Source organism: Lepisma saccharinum, chromosome 9 (assembly GCF_977018435.1).
Source record: "Lepisma saccharinum chromosome 9, izLepSacc3.1, whole genome shotgun sequence".
In the NCBI taxonomy this organism is placed as follows: Eukaryota; Metazoa; Arthropoda; class Insecta; order Zygentoma; family Lepismatidae; genus Lepisma; species Lepisma saccharinum.
Genome location: NC_139237.1, coordinates 28737615 through 28753565, shown reverse-complemented (window position 1 = coordinate 28753565; position 15951 = coordinate 28737615).

Here is a 15951-nt window from a genome sequence, read left to right as displayed (position 1 = left end):
TATAGTATAGCCAATTACACTACTTCTCTCCACGTTTCGCGCCTCATTTATTGCGCTGAAGATGTTTCACGGAGCAGAAAAGCCGGTACGAGAAAAAACACTTTCTCATCCTTGAAGTACGAATGCACCTTATCGTAATTTTTTTCTAAGTCCGGGCCAATGTTTATATATCGTGACCTTTGTAAACCTCTCGCGAACGATGTGATATTTCTGCCACACACACATATGCGCGTGCGTGCCTCTCATTATTTCCGTATTGTGACGCAAGCAAACAAACAATATAATAATTGTTTTTTTTTAGGATTCCTGGCCCCTATAACCTCGCCAGGGTGCGTGGTGCCCAACCAAAAAAAATAAATGTTCTAACGGCTGCGGTTATAGATAACCACACCTCTATAGAGTTTCACGTGTTTGTTTTTTTTCTCTCAATCTTCCATGAAACTCTACAGAGGACCTCCGTAATGCATGCAACGTGTACTAACGACTCTAGTGTTATTTGATGTTGTAATTTTGGATATAGAGTTTTATTGTGAGATAGATAAAAAATTATGTTTATTATAATATTTTCTTGATGAAGATGGAGAATATATGTGTGTTACAAATAAAGTTGCATGCTTTTTTTTCCAGTGTGTGTATGTGTATGTGTTTTTGATGTTCGACAGCATCTGAAACGATAAAAAAATAATTTTATTGTTAATTTTGCCATGTAAAAACAACAAAATTTTGTGCAAATTCTGATTGTCTCGTGCTATAGTGCAAAAACTGATGAAAAAAAGACATTGTAACTGATAACTGATGAAATTGACATTGTAACTGATCTGAACTAGTGAAATTCGTATTGTGCCATTGTAACTGATTGTGCTAGTACAAAATTCTTATTGTAACTGATTGTGCAAGAAAAGATGTTAAACCTGTTAAAACTGCTCTGTGACCCTCTCGTTCTTCACGTCGTGGACGAAGGACTTCTCTGCGACCAGGATGACGCTGCATAGAGTATCCTCGGGATTGGACTGTTGAACTCGCAGACGACCTTGATGTTGGTGCGATCGTTGACCACCACCTGCTTCCGCTTCGTGGTGTTGATGACGGACATGGGTCTGTGGGTTTTGAATTCGCTGGGCGTGTAGTCCACGCTTCCCTCGGTCACGCGCTTGTAAGAGGTATAAGCTTCGTAAAGTTTGAGGTAATCGTCTTTTGTCATGTCGAGGTTGTAATTCTCGCGCGGGAACACTTCGTTCCTACCATTCTTAAGATAAACGTTCTTGATCTTGCAGTCGTCGAACTTGCTGGAATCTTTTTCCTGATTGTTGTCCCTCCCGGTCTGAAAGAGCACTACGACGAAATCTGGCATGTCGAACTGTATGTCATTGAACTCCGTCGTCACGTCGAATTCCATGTGACTTCCCGACGCTATCTTCTGCATGCACTGGTAACCGTGAAAGTGAATCGGCACCTGCGGACTTTTCAAGATCTCCGCTTTGTACTTGAGGGCGTAGTTCGTTTCGTATTCCACGATCGGCATTCTCAACTCCATGCTCCGGATGACGCACTTGGCTGCTTCGGGTAAAGTGCTAGGCAGCGGCGTGGTGCCGTGAGGACCCAAAGTAGCGTATTGCATCAGTGCATCGTTGTCGTTGGCCGCTCTTCGAAAGCTGATCCTCCGTCCTCCCTTCCACATGATCTCCTTGTAGTCCGAGAAGAATCCCGGCAGCAGACGCATGGGAAAGAGCACCGTGTGACTTCTCGTCGATATTTTGGTTCCCGCTTCGAATCCTCCCGCCTGATAGTATGCTGCGTCCGTTTTGGATAATTTCAAAGTTCCCACTGCCGTCCACGTGATGCCTGAATAATCTATTCTGTCGATGACGGTGTTGTGTTTCCTCACCTCCAACTGCGAGAACAGGTGAGTCACGAAGTTGTCCACGAGTATCAAATTTGCTGCTGCGGGGAACGCGTCTCCGCTTTCTTTCTTCACCACGTCGAATTGAAGGTAGAGGTCCGCTCTGTGAGGATGAACGAACCCGTCCCCTACGTCCACGTCGTATTCGATCTTACGGTTCGCTTCGTTCAAATTTGCGAACGTGCGACGGTTCGGAGGGAAAGATTGCAATTCGTAACTTTCGATTTGCTCCATTTTCACTACGTGTTATTTATTATACGTTGGTCTCCAGGATGGCAGTGGTCGTGGCACCTGCGAAATCCACCACGTCTCCTTTCTCGTTCGTCACCACCAACTCTATGTTGTCTATGCGGTTGCGACATACTGGAAAATAGATCGGCGAAGAAGGTGTGTAGATGATCGGTTCCATGAATTCGGAACTGGGTTTGAACGTGGCTATGATTCCCGTCTGCTTGTGACTTCCCAACAATCCGTCCGAAGATTTCCTGATCATGCCTTCCGCTACGTTGCAGTGAACGTTCAGAGTTTCGATGGCAAAGAATTTAGGAATGTTTGCTGCCGTGTGCTTGATGCCAGCTTCGAGTTTCGGGTGATTGTTCTCGAAACCTAAAATTTCTCCTATGATGCCCAGGTCCACGGTCTTCATAGCCGACACGATTTCGACTCTGTGCGTTACCGAATTTTGAGAAAGGTACGTGCCTTTGGGTAATTGAGCTTGAAAAGTAGAAATATTGTATTTGCCTGGCGTAACGACGATATGTTCGCTTCCGACCCTAATTTTGTTGTTGTGCTGCGTGATGTTAGGTATGAGGTACATGCTGTAGAATGCACGCAGAGCTACGGATTTAGGATAGACGATGTCGTCGTGCAGCGTGAGTTTCAAGATCGAAGATTCGCTCGTGAGATGGAACACGCCCATCGTGATGCTGTTTCAGGTTCCACAATGCTTTCTGGAAATCTTCCACCTGCGGCGGCTTATTTATTTGAGAGAGAAACGCGAGCACGGAGAGACAGAAATGACCGCAGTTCACGTCTCCGAAATTTTGAATGCGTTCGTCGTTGTAGTATATAGGATTGTTCGTTTTCAGATAATGAACTAAATTTGTAGGTGGAACACCTCCGAAAGAATCGAAAACGAAAGCTTTGTCATTTTTGTGGTAACATATCCAATGCGTGCCTGGATTTTCTTGACTGTCCAACTTGACTACGCCGCATTCTCTTCTTTTAACGGTTGAAGGTAACGAGTCGGACATGAAAACTCCTCTGAAGTGTTTGATTCGTAACGGTTTGATCAGAGATTCAATGTCTCGGTTCGTGAGTGCTGTTTCTTTTTTTAAAACTTTTTCATCACGCCCTTCCCCCCTTTCTTCTCCATGGCCAGGTTGTGACGTTTCTGTTCTTCCAATTCCGCCTTGTTGTTCTTCGAGTCGATGACGGTTTTCGCGATGGCGGCACTTCCGCCAGCCGAACTTCCAACGGCCCCCAATGCTGCCAGGATGGCCGGGATGCTGAATATGAAACCTCCGATCTTTTGCTGTTTCCGCGAACGCTGCATGCGTCTCAATTGTGGAGTGCTGAGAAGTAATTTCATTTCGTGTCCTTTGGTCAAGCAAGAACGTTTCTTCTCGCGTTGTTTCTTGGTGAGTAACCCATCGAGGGCACCTAGATTTTTAAGATTCGAATATGGTATCTGGTACACGACACCCTTGGGCTTCATGTTGATGCTCTATATGTTATTTTTTCACGGTATGTTATTTATATATATAAATGTTCTGAGATTTTTTTTGTTTCCCTCTCGTGTAATTTTTTTTCAAGGTATGTTATTTATATATATATATGTTCCGAGATTTTTTTTGTTTCGTGTAATTTTTTTTTTCAAGGAATGTTATTTTATATACTCCGCGCAGCCCCGTTACACAAATTCTATTACGTGCTTTGTTTTCTTACTAAGAAGTTCCTTTGTCCCCTTGTACACGATTCGAGTTTTGTTCTCGATTAAAATAGATAGCTTCTCTTCGGATAACATGTTAGCGTATCGATCTGGTAAAAATAGACTGTATTGTCCGTTGAGCAACAGACGCACCTTGGGACCATACTGGGTAGAAACAATTGAACCGGAAGTTATCGTGTAAGGTTTGTCGACTTCCAATTCCTGAATTTTTACATATTCGACTGACAAATTTAGCATTTGTTTTAATGCTTGGAGATCACTCATTTTTTTCCAGTCATATCGAAGGAGAAATTTCAGTGTGTTATAGAAATTTAATTTTTTTCACAATGTGTGTTATTTATATATACCAAAGATAATTTTTTTTCACGATGTGTGTTATTTATATATCAAGTTTTTTTTTTACTTGTACATTTTTTTTGACATGTATATTATTATTATTTTTTTTCACGGAGGAAGAAAGTCCGTGCTTCCGACAACGCGATGATGTGCGTAATAATATCTTCAGTCTCCTGTTTAGACTTGCGCCAATCATCCGTGTATCGTCTTCTCCCCTGCCTCGCCTCGTGCAGTTCGTCCATTCTCTCATTTAATTTTTTTCCTGCGGCCGAAAGAAGAGTGTCGAGATCACCACACCTCAGACCGCTGATCTCCCGAAGATGGTCCTTGACAACCATTTCACAAGGGATACGAAATTCCGGCGTTGTATTTGCTATGATTACAAGTTTACCTACATCCTCACAATCTCCGTTTACTGCGTGTTTGAATATTTTACATAGTCGCTCGGGCGGCAAATCAGTTATACGAGACATGTTGTTATTATTTTTTTTTTACTGTATGTTATTTATATACCACACCCAATTTTTTGTTTCGTGTTCATGGCGATGGTCGTACCCAATCCGGCGACCCGTTCACCCAGCGATGCGTCTCTGTTGAAGAATCTTTCGAAAGCGGCATGCTCCAATTTCTTGTCTGCTTCGTGACGTGCATCCAGATTGGTGCGAGTGTTGTTGTAAGCGATGTCGTGATATTTGCATGCCGCGTCCAACGGATTCACACCGTTGTCTCCTCTCTCCAATCTTTTCTCGAGTTTGGTACCCGGTCCGCAGTACTGGTAGCCAGGTAAATGCATCTCGAAAGGTAACTTGTTGATGATGTCGTTCACGAGTTCCTTTCCTTCGGCCACGTTCCAGAATCTCGGAGGCAGAGTGTTGATAATTTTGATGAGGTAACCTATGCCCTTGTCATCGTTCACGATGAAGTTGGAAAGTTTCGTGCTGATCATGTCCACGATGCCAACCTTCTCGTTGTAGAAATTACGATTGCCTGCATTCTCTTCACCGGCTATCACCAACAATCGGTCCTCGAGCTTCCTCACGTCGTCCACCCAAACAAATTCTTTGGGTAACGTGTTGTAGCGTTTGACGCCGCTTCCACTTTTCACCTCGTTCCAAATCGGTTTGATGAGATTCCTGTACTTCTCACCGCTGCTCGATTTCACCCTATTCTGCGAGGCATCGTTGTTCTGGTACATGGCATCCGTCATGATTAGAATTTCCCTGTAACTCTGGTAATCTTCGTCGGTGTAATCTTTCGGCTGCTTTTTGGCAACGAGTTCCCACAGTCCCACCGTACCCGGATACCTGGTCCAACTATTCTTATCGCCTAAATTAACTTTAATGTCGTTGGCTTCGAAGGTGACTTTCGATTTTCCAATTTTCCACACGACACCACCCTCGTTGGTTTCCATGCTCGGATACAATCCGAACACTTCATCCTTGTCGAATTTCCCCGTGCTATGGTAGTTTCGTAACAAAAGGTCCCAAATCGATCTTATCCGAAGACGACGACGTACTACCTATGGCTTGACGTCGTGGTACGTCCTTCAGTTCGAACGGCGTCGAAGGAATGCTCGAAATGGGCGTGGGTACAATGTAACTTTTAGCTGCGAGTGGAACGAGTTCGTTGATCAAATTTTTATTTTGTTCCGTGACACTTTTAATTTCTTTACCTAGACCGCTTATGGCGTCGATCACAGGTTGATCCTGACGTTTCTTCTCTTCGTAGGATCCGCGATTCTCGGATATTCACGCAACTTGAGATTGTCCTCTTCTTGAAATTGACGTTTTGACATTTTTCTATTAACGTCGAAACGTTTCTGAAACGTCGAATTCTCAGCCTATACGTTCGGTTCTCGTAGTTTTCTGCTGTTACCCGCTTGAGACTATCCACTTTTTCTAACACTCACTTTTTGTTGTAATGGTTATTTTATATATGCTTGTCAGACGTTTGAAAAAAAAGAACGTTTTTTTCAAATTTTATTTTTTAGATTCTCGACCTTTGATTTTTTTTGGATTTTTTTCTTCTTGTTGCAAATCTGAAATTGTCCTCTTGTTAGCCTTTGAGACGTCTAGATAAACGTTTATTTTATTCCTATATTTTCCATGGTTTGCTTTTCGAGTCATGTCAATGGTCACAAATCCGAAATCGTCACTGTTCCAACAGTGGGAGCAGAATTTAGAAAATGGATTGTAATTCATGTCAGCCCCTACGTAATCATCGTGTGCGTGTTTTAAATTGGTGTGGTTTTGTCGAAACAAACATATGAAATTAGCATTATCTCGTAGCAGTTGTTTCGGAACCTTGGAAAAAGTTTGTGCCAGGTAGAAACAATCTAATCCTTTGTGACGACCTCGAGTGAAAAAATTACGAATCTCGTTTTGATTTTCCAAGATCATGTCGTCGAACACCACAACGGAATTCTCGAGACAATCGTCCAGTGGAATGATTTCAGATGCGAAAGTTGCAATGCCCAGTCCCTCGTACAGTTTCATAAGTTGCTGGTATTTCGCTTGTTCGAGACTTTTCGAAAATACGTAGAGGTGTCTGTTTTCCCAGTCTAACCAATTGGGTGCGAGGATAAAATTATCAATGAGCAGTGTCGTCTTTCCGCACCCCGAAGGTCCTACGATCAGACATCGTATGCTATCGGGGAGCAATTTCTCCGTTCTTTTTCTTTTCGTTTGACTTTCCGAATCAGGTAAACGTTTCACAACATTCCACGTACTCATAGAATCACTTCGTTTGAATCGATCCAACTCGTTCCCGGAAGTCCCAGCCATTTCACCAAAAGTTTGTCACCTCTCTTACGCAAAACTTTTTCGATAAGGTACGTGTCGGGGTATTTAATTTTAGAGAGTTCCTCCTCGTAGAAGCGCCCCAATAAAATTTCACCGCCACTGTTATTTATTATATAAATGTGTGACGGTTCCCGGGTAAAACTCGAACCACGGTAAAAAGTTCCGTGCTCCAGTTTCGTGTGAAACCCCTGTCGTACGTTCGCTTCAATTTACTGATCCTCACATGGTCTCCAATTTTGTATTTAGGTTTTTTTGTCGTGGGTGTGTACTTTGGACACTAAACGCTAGAAATTAAACGTTGCTGGTCGGACTTGGTAACGTCAGCTGGCTTCATGCCTATCGTTCTGTGCACCGTGTGATTATAGTCGTTAACGAGTTCCGGAACAATGGTGACCCACTTGTAGCTTCCCTGAAGCGTAAAGCGTGACCACATGCGCGATTTCAGAGTGCGATTAAATCTTTCCACGATGCTGGTCTTGACGTCACTGAAGGTCGAGTAATGTTGAACGTCGTGTTTCCGAATAAACTTTTGGAATACGGCATTGTAAAATTCCTTCCCCTTGTCCGTGTGCAGAAACCGAGGTCGTCTGCCGCCGCTTTCGCGAAAAATTAATTTGAATGCTTCCGTGACGCATGTTCCTGTTTTCGCTTTCAAAGGTAGAGCCCACGCGAATTTCGAAAATGTGTCTATGACGGTGAGGAGGTACTTGTTGCCCTTGTTCAATTTATGTACATTTTTTAGATTGCCGCTACTCATTTCCACGAGGTCGCTTTCCCAGAGGTCAACGATGCCCTTGGTTACCACCACCAAACGTTCGTAGTTGCGGCGTGCAGGTTTATGTAATTCTTGGACGATGGCTTGCCTAGACATTTTTTTTTTTTTTTTTTTAGAGATTACGTTTGAAGAGAAGCACCAGCGTGATGGGACTCAAAGAGGGTGGCACCTCGCTCGTGTTTTGAATGATCAGCTTATCGCCGGCACTCACGTCGAAAACGGTAAGATCTTCGTCTTCGTGTATTTCATATATGTTGCGCGTTTCGTTCCAACGTGCCAGAGGAATGTTTCCTGCTTTCTGGACACCACGATTCGATATCAACGTCATGGTGGGAACGCTAGCTTTTCTGCCGTGAGACCAGTACGAAAATTCGTTTACCTGAATCGTGCCATCGAGGAGAAACTTGTAGTACGGATGATAAGGATGTAACATGTACAGTTTGTTACCTTCGACGAACGTGGAGATTCTCTGCTGATTGGGTACGCTGTTGATTTCGATGGCTTGCAAGGTGAACAATTTGGCGAATTTAGTGTCGACGCCGAGCAGATTACTGTGAACGTGTCCAAGTTTATTTTCGATGGGCAAAAAATGCTCGACTATGGTATCCGTTACGGCAGAAAATGACGGTTTGATTTTCACTTCCACGTTCAACTGCTTGTAGTTTTCGTTCAGTTCTTGCAACTTGGCACCGAAAGTGGCCAGCGTCGATTCCTGCGTGGATTCCAGCACTCCAACTTGAACTCTGATGTTGACGACAATGTTCTGAAGGTTCTCGACTTGATTCAATTTCGAACTTTTCTCGGTAAGATCGTTCACGATGCTTTTCATCTCTGTAAACTGCGTGTGAAGATCCGCGACGCTCTGCGAAGTGGGCAACGTCGACACCAGCGAACTAATTTCGTCTCGAATCTGTTCCACGTTTGCCGTTTCCGTTTCTAGTCGTTTCAGCATTCGAGATATGTTCCTTTTCAAAGCGTGTAATTCTTTGGAGGTGGGGAGATTGGCCACCGTACTTTCGAGATCGCTCAATGAACTTTTGATGTCGCTCGATTCGGATAATGCCGTCACCGCCGTTTTCAATTTTTCCAAATCTTCCTTCGAAGGCACGCTCGCCCGTAACGATTCCAAGTCACCCTGTATGTTGTCGAGTACGTGATGAAAATGAGCAAGGTTCGATTCGACGTTCAAATTTTCTAAATATTCGATCTTCTGCTGAACCGTGCTTAACGTGTCTTGTATGCCCGTTGATCAACTCCAGAGACGCCTGAAACGTAGCGATGGTGGTTTGAATGTGTTCGAAATCTTGATAAGCCTCCAATTGAATTTTTATGTTCGCGACGCTTTTACCGATGACCTGCAGTTCGTCTGACGATGGTAGGTTCGTCATTGTATCTTCCAAAGTCTGTAACTTGGATTGAATTTCTTCCAACGTGCTGGTGAATTCTTCTTGTAATTTGGAAACGACGACATGCAAGCGTTCTACGTCGATATCGTTCACGACGGTTTGAAGTTCAGAGAAATTCTTTTCGATTGCGGAAGTTCGTTCTTCGATTTCGAGTTTCAATTTTTCCAAATCTTCATTTTTCGATTGAAATTGCTGTAATTTGGCCAAATCATTTTGAAGCGAATCCACGCTCAACTGTATATTTTGAACGTTGTCGTAAGAAGGTACGTCAACATAATTTTTTATGAGCGTTTTCAGTTCGCAATCGATTTTCAGAATGGGGTCGAGACATTGCGTTTGGAGCGTAGCGATCTCCGACTATAAACTTTTGTTTAAGGTCTCCTGCAAAGCGATCAAATCGCACCTCAACTTCTTAACACGAATATCCAACATGAGAATCTCTTCTGCGTGGTCTACACGCTTGGTGTTGCCGAAAATATAGTTAGGCATTTTTGTTAACGGTTATTTATAATAGGATAGACGATTCGTAATTCTACGAAGAGAGGAATGAGTTTGTCGTAATCTCCTAGGAGTTCCACGTAAAGACAATTTCCTGCTGAAACATCGTACACCATGTTAGAAAGCACCTTGTCGTGCTTCATTCGAAAAATGTTCTTGCCGCTAGAAATTTTAATATTTCGCCCTTCGTTCTCCGGATTCACGGTGATCCGAAGATTCCCTTCGATCAGAATTTCGTAGAAATGTAAATTGTTATCAAAACATCTTGCCCACATCGTCATCCAATTTCGTCCAAATACTGCTCAGGTGAACGATCAGTATACCGTTGAGTTTAGATAACACGGAAGGTAAGAGGTTATTGGAATTTGATGGTGCAGTTTCCATGATGGTCTGTTTGCGGAAACCAAAAAGATTCATTGTCCTTGTTAGTTATTTAAATTTCAAGAGAAGATTTTCCTCTGCTGCGATGCAATTCAAAAGGCTCGAACATGTAATTATGTCATTAGATCACGATGAAGGAAAAAAAGTAAGAGTTGAATTTAATGAGCCTCGTTTAGAGCGAGCTTAACGACATAATAACAACTTCCAACTTTTCATCGCCCGAGGGCTCCTCTTTTCCTCCATATGTTTTTGAAGAATGGCAAAAGACACAGCGGACTTCATGGCTATGGGGTTACAGTTAACACACTGTAACATTTATCGCTTCCATTGCAGTGGCCCCACTCTCTCGTGTGGATTTGACAATCGAGAACACGTAACTTGTTGTCTCTCGCATCCAGTGCTACTTTGGTTACGCGCGTCGTATATAGTTCGTGTAATTTATTCGCAATGCGATGATCGGTGCTAAGTTTTCTTTTAACTTGAAACAGGCATTCTTTGTAGTCTTTCATGCTAAATTTACTGGTACTTATTTTCCCCACCCCTTTCGCTTTCTTGATCTCTTTTTCTTCTGCAATCTTGACGCAGTACATTTTGGCACGCAAATTCGCTGATGTAATTACCAGCCGCTTCGTCTTTTAACTTTCCTATGGTCATTTTATTTTCTGTCGAATGCAAGTGATGGCCTGATGGTAAGTTGCTAAAATCAAAAAGATGCTTCATCGAACTCAGATCATGTTCGAGGCTTGGTGTTTGGATTAGAAAAACGAAGCTATCCGTGTCAATGTAACATATTTCAATGTTATCTCCATAAAAAGGTTGAAACTGATCGTAGTAGGATTGGTACATGTGCAATTTAGAGAGTTCAAGGACCGTTTCACCTATGGCAATCGGTTTGTTGAGCATCACTTGCTTCTTGTTCTTCTCGATGAATACTAGATTCTCGTCGAAAATGGTGAAGTTTTTGAAGTAGGGGGAAGCGACAATTTTCTCGAATTTCTTTTCGTCCGTGACCAACGTTGCGTCGATGTAATTGCGCACGTTCTCCATCGTCTTGCCGTAGATGGCGTTGTTAAATAGTTTGTACAGATCCTTGTCTGCAGGCGATATTGATTGCGCTCTGCGTTGCGTGTTCTCGGCTATGTAGGGTTCCAGCCACTTGCTCTGTCGGAACTTCAATCCTCTATGTATTTTCTTCAGCTACAAACCGTGATTCACGTAAAATTGGAGGAGTCGGTAGTGCAAAACGTAATTCCGCTTGTTGTCCATGCTTAGTATGAGTTTTGGCTCCTGTCCTCCAGGTGGCTTCTCTTTGGTGGTGGCCAAGGCCAATCCGTGATGTTTCTCGTGAAGCGTTTCGGGATAATCGAGATCCACTTCCAAGAAACAGCCCCATTCGTTATTTTCGCTCCAGTTGAGAAAATCCTCGCAGGAGAGTTCCTCTTCGGTCATCCATTCGTAGTCGCTGATGGGAAGACATTGGGACATGGAATGGCCATACAGTTGTTGACATCCCAGTAGACGATGTAGGTGTTGGGCTTCGATGCATCGTAACCAGGCGTATGAGGATTATTTGCCTGAGCATGGCGTCGAGGGCATTGGAAGATGCCACCGCGTATCGCACTCTCCATGAAGGCATAGTGTTCCTTCTCTGCGATGAGTCCCAGTTCCACGTTGGTGTATTTCATCATAGATTCCCAAGTCAATCCCGGCGTCGTGAAGAAATACGCAGGATCCAACTTGTAGATCGCGATGCATCTCTTGCAAAACGACTCGAAAATATCCATGAGAAGCGTCACGTCTAATTTGAGATAGAGATCGTGATAATCACGAAAAGTTTGGCAATTGAAGGCCGTCCACACACTAGTAGCGTGCTCGTAGTCCTCTTCGGAACAGACGTCCTCCGTGAGATGAGAATAAAATGCCTCCCGGGGTGGAAGTTCCGTCTCGTCAAATTTCTCGAAATCGTTGACGTACTCGTAGGGGTAGACGCCCTTGCGACGCAACAGATTCAAATTCTCATCTCCCGAAAACATTTGCTTGGTGGCCACAAGATCTTCGTCGCCAAGTTGAGATGCAATGGTGGCGAGGCTGGGGGACAGGAAATTGTAAGAGTCCAGGATTCTAACTTCCACACTTCCTCCTTCTTCGAGAGGGATCCACACTCTCACCGCAATATACTTCTCGCTCATTCTAGGGATGATGCTGATTCGAGTCGTGATATTGTATAACTCTTTGATGAACAGATGCGTATCGTATTTTTCCGTGTAATGCAGAAACACAGCAACGAAATGCGACTCCTTAATTTTAAGATTGCACGAATTACAGATGGTGTTCAGGAATAATCCATTCTGATGGTCTTGGTGTACGACCTTGTGATTTTCGGGGGTGAAAGCCTGGTTACACTCCGCACATCTTGTCGCCGTGTCATGTCTTCGTTGTTGTTCCGTCGTGAGAGCAGGTGGAGAAACGTAAGAGCCTTTCAGGCTGGGTGCAAGTTCTCTTGCGCATTCCGCTATCTTCTTAACAAAATGTTTTGCCGCATCAGGTCCGCAATACAAGATGACATCATTTAATTTTTCTCCGTAGATGGAGAAACTTCAAGGCTCGTGGTGAAAAATTTCCATTGTGCTTGAGGTAGAAGGATCAGGGTTGCAAGACTTCTTGGAAACTTGGAAGCTTTCAAAGTCGGCATAAAGGACAACGGGATGGTGAAGAAGAGCCTGGTGTTTCTGAAATTTCATCTTGGTTCCGGGTTCCGGCATGACATCTTCGGGTTCTGCATTCACGGAACCAAAACACTTGTGCTGTTCTTTCATCTTCTTTCCCACGCGAAAAATTCTCAAACACCGATCGCAAATTTCGAACTTATCGTGATTCTTGCTCATCTGTCTTCCGAGTAATCGAGAAAAATTCCGTATCAAACTGTAACGGCCATCTACAAGCAAGAGTCGAATTACATTATTCTGACTTCTCGCAGGTCTTAACACACGAATGTTGCCGCAATCGTCAACCCCGAATACAGAAATATCAATATTTTCTCCTTTTATTTCTCGATATTGTTTTATAAAATGATCTATGTTGTTCAGGGGCACAGGATAGGAAATTCCTCGCATGACATTCTTGTATTTCCTCTCGTATCGTTTGTAATTGGACAGACGTTGGGGTTTATCATTATTAGCTGGGTGTAATGCGGCGATGACAGACTATAAGAAACTCTTCTCATCATTACTTTCTATGTTCAACACGGCTTTTTTTTAATATCTGGTGCAGCATTTTTTGTTTTTGTTTTTTGTGTGCTGCGTAATGGTTTGAAATTGCAGACTCGAAGCTGTAACATGTGGCTGCGACCGCAAATACTCCATCCACTTCCTCGACTTTCAAACGCTTCTTGTTTTTCTCCCAGATGCTCAAAAAGCCGTGTCACAATTTCGTCAAGATCGTCGTGATTGCCCTCATGTAAGCCTTCGCACCCAACGTAAAAGCTGAAAGTGCTTGTCTTGGACGAGACAACTTTCTCATACAGCAGGGTCAAGACGAGATGATTTTTAATTGCGACATTAACGAGGCAATCCCGTAATTTATCAACTACCAGAGATTTCACATTGTCGAGGAAGGTGCTCGAGTCACACTTTTCGTCACTTCCAGATTTATACGTCATGATGCGTGCACTTTTATTCAAAGCACCGCCTTCATGCGCATCAATGCGAGATTTCTTTACCGGGGGGACGACATCATGTTCCGGTAGACGACATTTTTTCAAATGCTTCGAGATGTTCGATTTGGAAATCAACTTCGCACAGTTCACACATGCCACTTTCCCGCAAAGACCGGAGGGGCCTGGTTGCGATTCCATTTTTTCTCTGTTATTTATATACAGATAATTTTTTTGGGGGGGTTGGTGGTGGTAGGGGAAAGCGCACTGAAACAGAAGGAAAAAAATAGATAAAAAAAATGCTAGACATTTTTCCTTCCACAAGTGCATATATATATTAGACGCGAACAGTGTGTGCACTGTTGTAGGAGGTGTGTGTCAATTTTTATGACTCCTCTGAATATATGTGTGTGTCAGACGCAAAACAAAATAAATATATCATGAAAAAAAAAACACTTGAAAAAAACAACTTATCTTTCAAGAGAGATAGAGAGACTTCAAAAAAAAAAACTTGTAGCTCACTAAAACTTCCACGATGATATATATGTATACAGCTAGACAAACAATTAAGAATACTGAACTGCCACGATTGACGTTCACCTTTGAAGAGAGATAGAGAGACTTCAAAAAAACTTGTAGCTCAATAAAACTTCCACGATGATATATATGTATACTATCAGACAAACAATTAAGAATACTGAACTGCCACGATTGACGTTCACTATGATAATGATGTACAAAAAGAGAAACTGGTGCGTTATATAGGAACCCCCACCCCACGCGACCCCTTTTGGTGAAAACACAATGAGTGCTATACTCAATGTCCTAGCAATGAACCCCGTTGACCGATTCACTCATACGTGTTGCCCTGGTACAAACGAACAATGCTATATACTTCCTATTTTTTTTTCAACAAAGACCTTTTTTTGACGCATGTCCTGGGGACAAATAGCAATAAACCCCGTTGACAGTTCCACCCCATGCGTGTTGTCATGGTATTCGATCATTTTTTTTCCTCGACCTCTTCGAGATTCGCTTCGGGCGGAAGCGGATGCGAGATGAATAGGTTCGGCGAGTTGTTGCCGTTGTGGTTGTGGGGGTTGCCGAGGTGGAGTCGTCCACTGCGGAAGCGGATGGCAATGAATCCCGTTGACAGTTCCACCCCATGCGTGTTTGTCATAGTATTCGATCATTTCCTCGACCTCTTTCAGATTCGCTTCAGGCGGAAGCGGATGCGAGATGAATAGGTTCGGCGAGTTGTTGCCGTTGTGGTTGCGGGGTTGCCGAGGGTGGAGTCGTCCACTGCGGAAGCGGGCATGGATTGCGATGCGGATGAAACGATTATTTCTTGCGCTCTCGAACAAAAACAGTCGAGCACACACCTGCAGGAAACACAAAAAGGTTTGCGAGCGAAATTGCGAATCGCTCCAATATGCCGGCACGGAGCAGAAAAAGCAAGTGAGGTTTCGAAGCCACGAACGTTCGATTTCCGCATCACTCGCACACGTCGCCTCCAAAATTGCATCGTTAAACGACGAGAATTTCGGAAACGCTTGCAAGATGCTTCGCACGTTGTGCGAAAACAATTGCATCTTGGACGAAAAATTGTTTTCGGGTTCTTGCCGCGCAAGCTCCGGAATGGTTAATGCTTGGGGTTATGTTTTCATCGAATCGAAAATCGATTTCAATTTTTCTGTACCACTCTCGAGCGACATTCGATATTTTCGAACGTTTTGCAGAAAATTTGGATCGGTTTGAAAAAGAGTTTGGTCCGTAATAAAAATATTACATTGAGCGATAAAACACAATTTCTCTACAGGGATCGAAAGATTCGACCGAGCGTCGCTATCCACGCAAACATCAAAAATTGCGTGAATGCTTTGGGGGCTTCGCACAGGAGTATCAATTTATTTTTCATAGAATAATCTACGTAAGATTCCAGCATCGAGAACGAACATCGTTGATTGAATTTTTGGCAACATTCGCAGTACAAATACAAACTCGTGACGATTTCGCCACCACCACGCACCCTGGCGAGGTTATAGGGGCCAGGAATCCTAAAAAAACAATTATTATTTTGATTGTTTGCTTGCGTCACAATACGGAAATAATGAGAGGCACGCACGCGCATATGTGTGTGTGGCAGAAATATCACATCGTTCGCGAGAGGTTTACAAAGGTCACGATATATAAACATTGGCCCGGACTTAAAAAAAAAATTACGATAAGGTGCATTCGTACTTCAAGGATG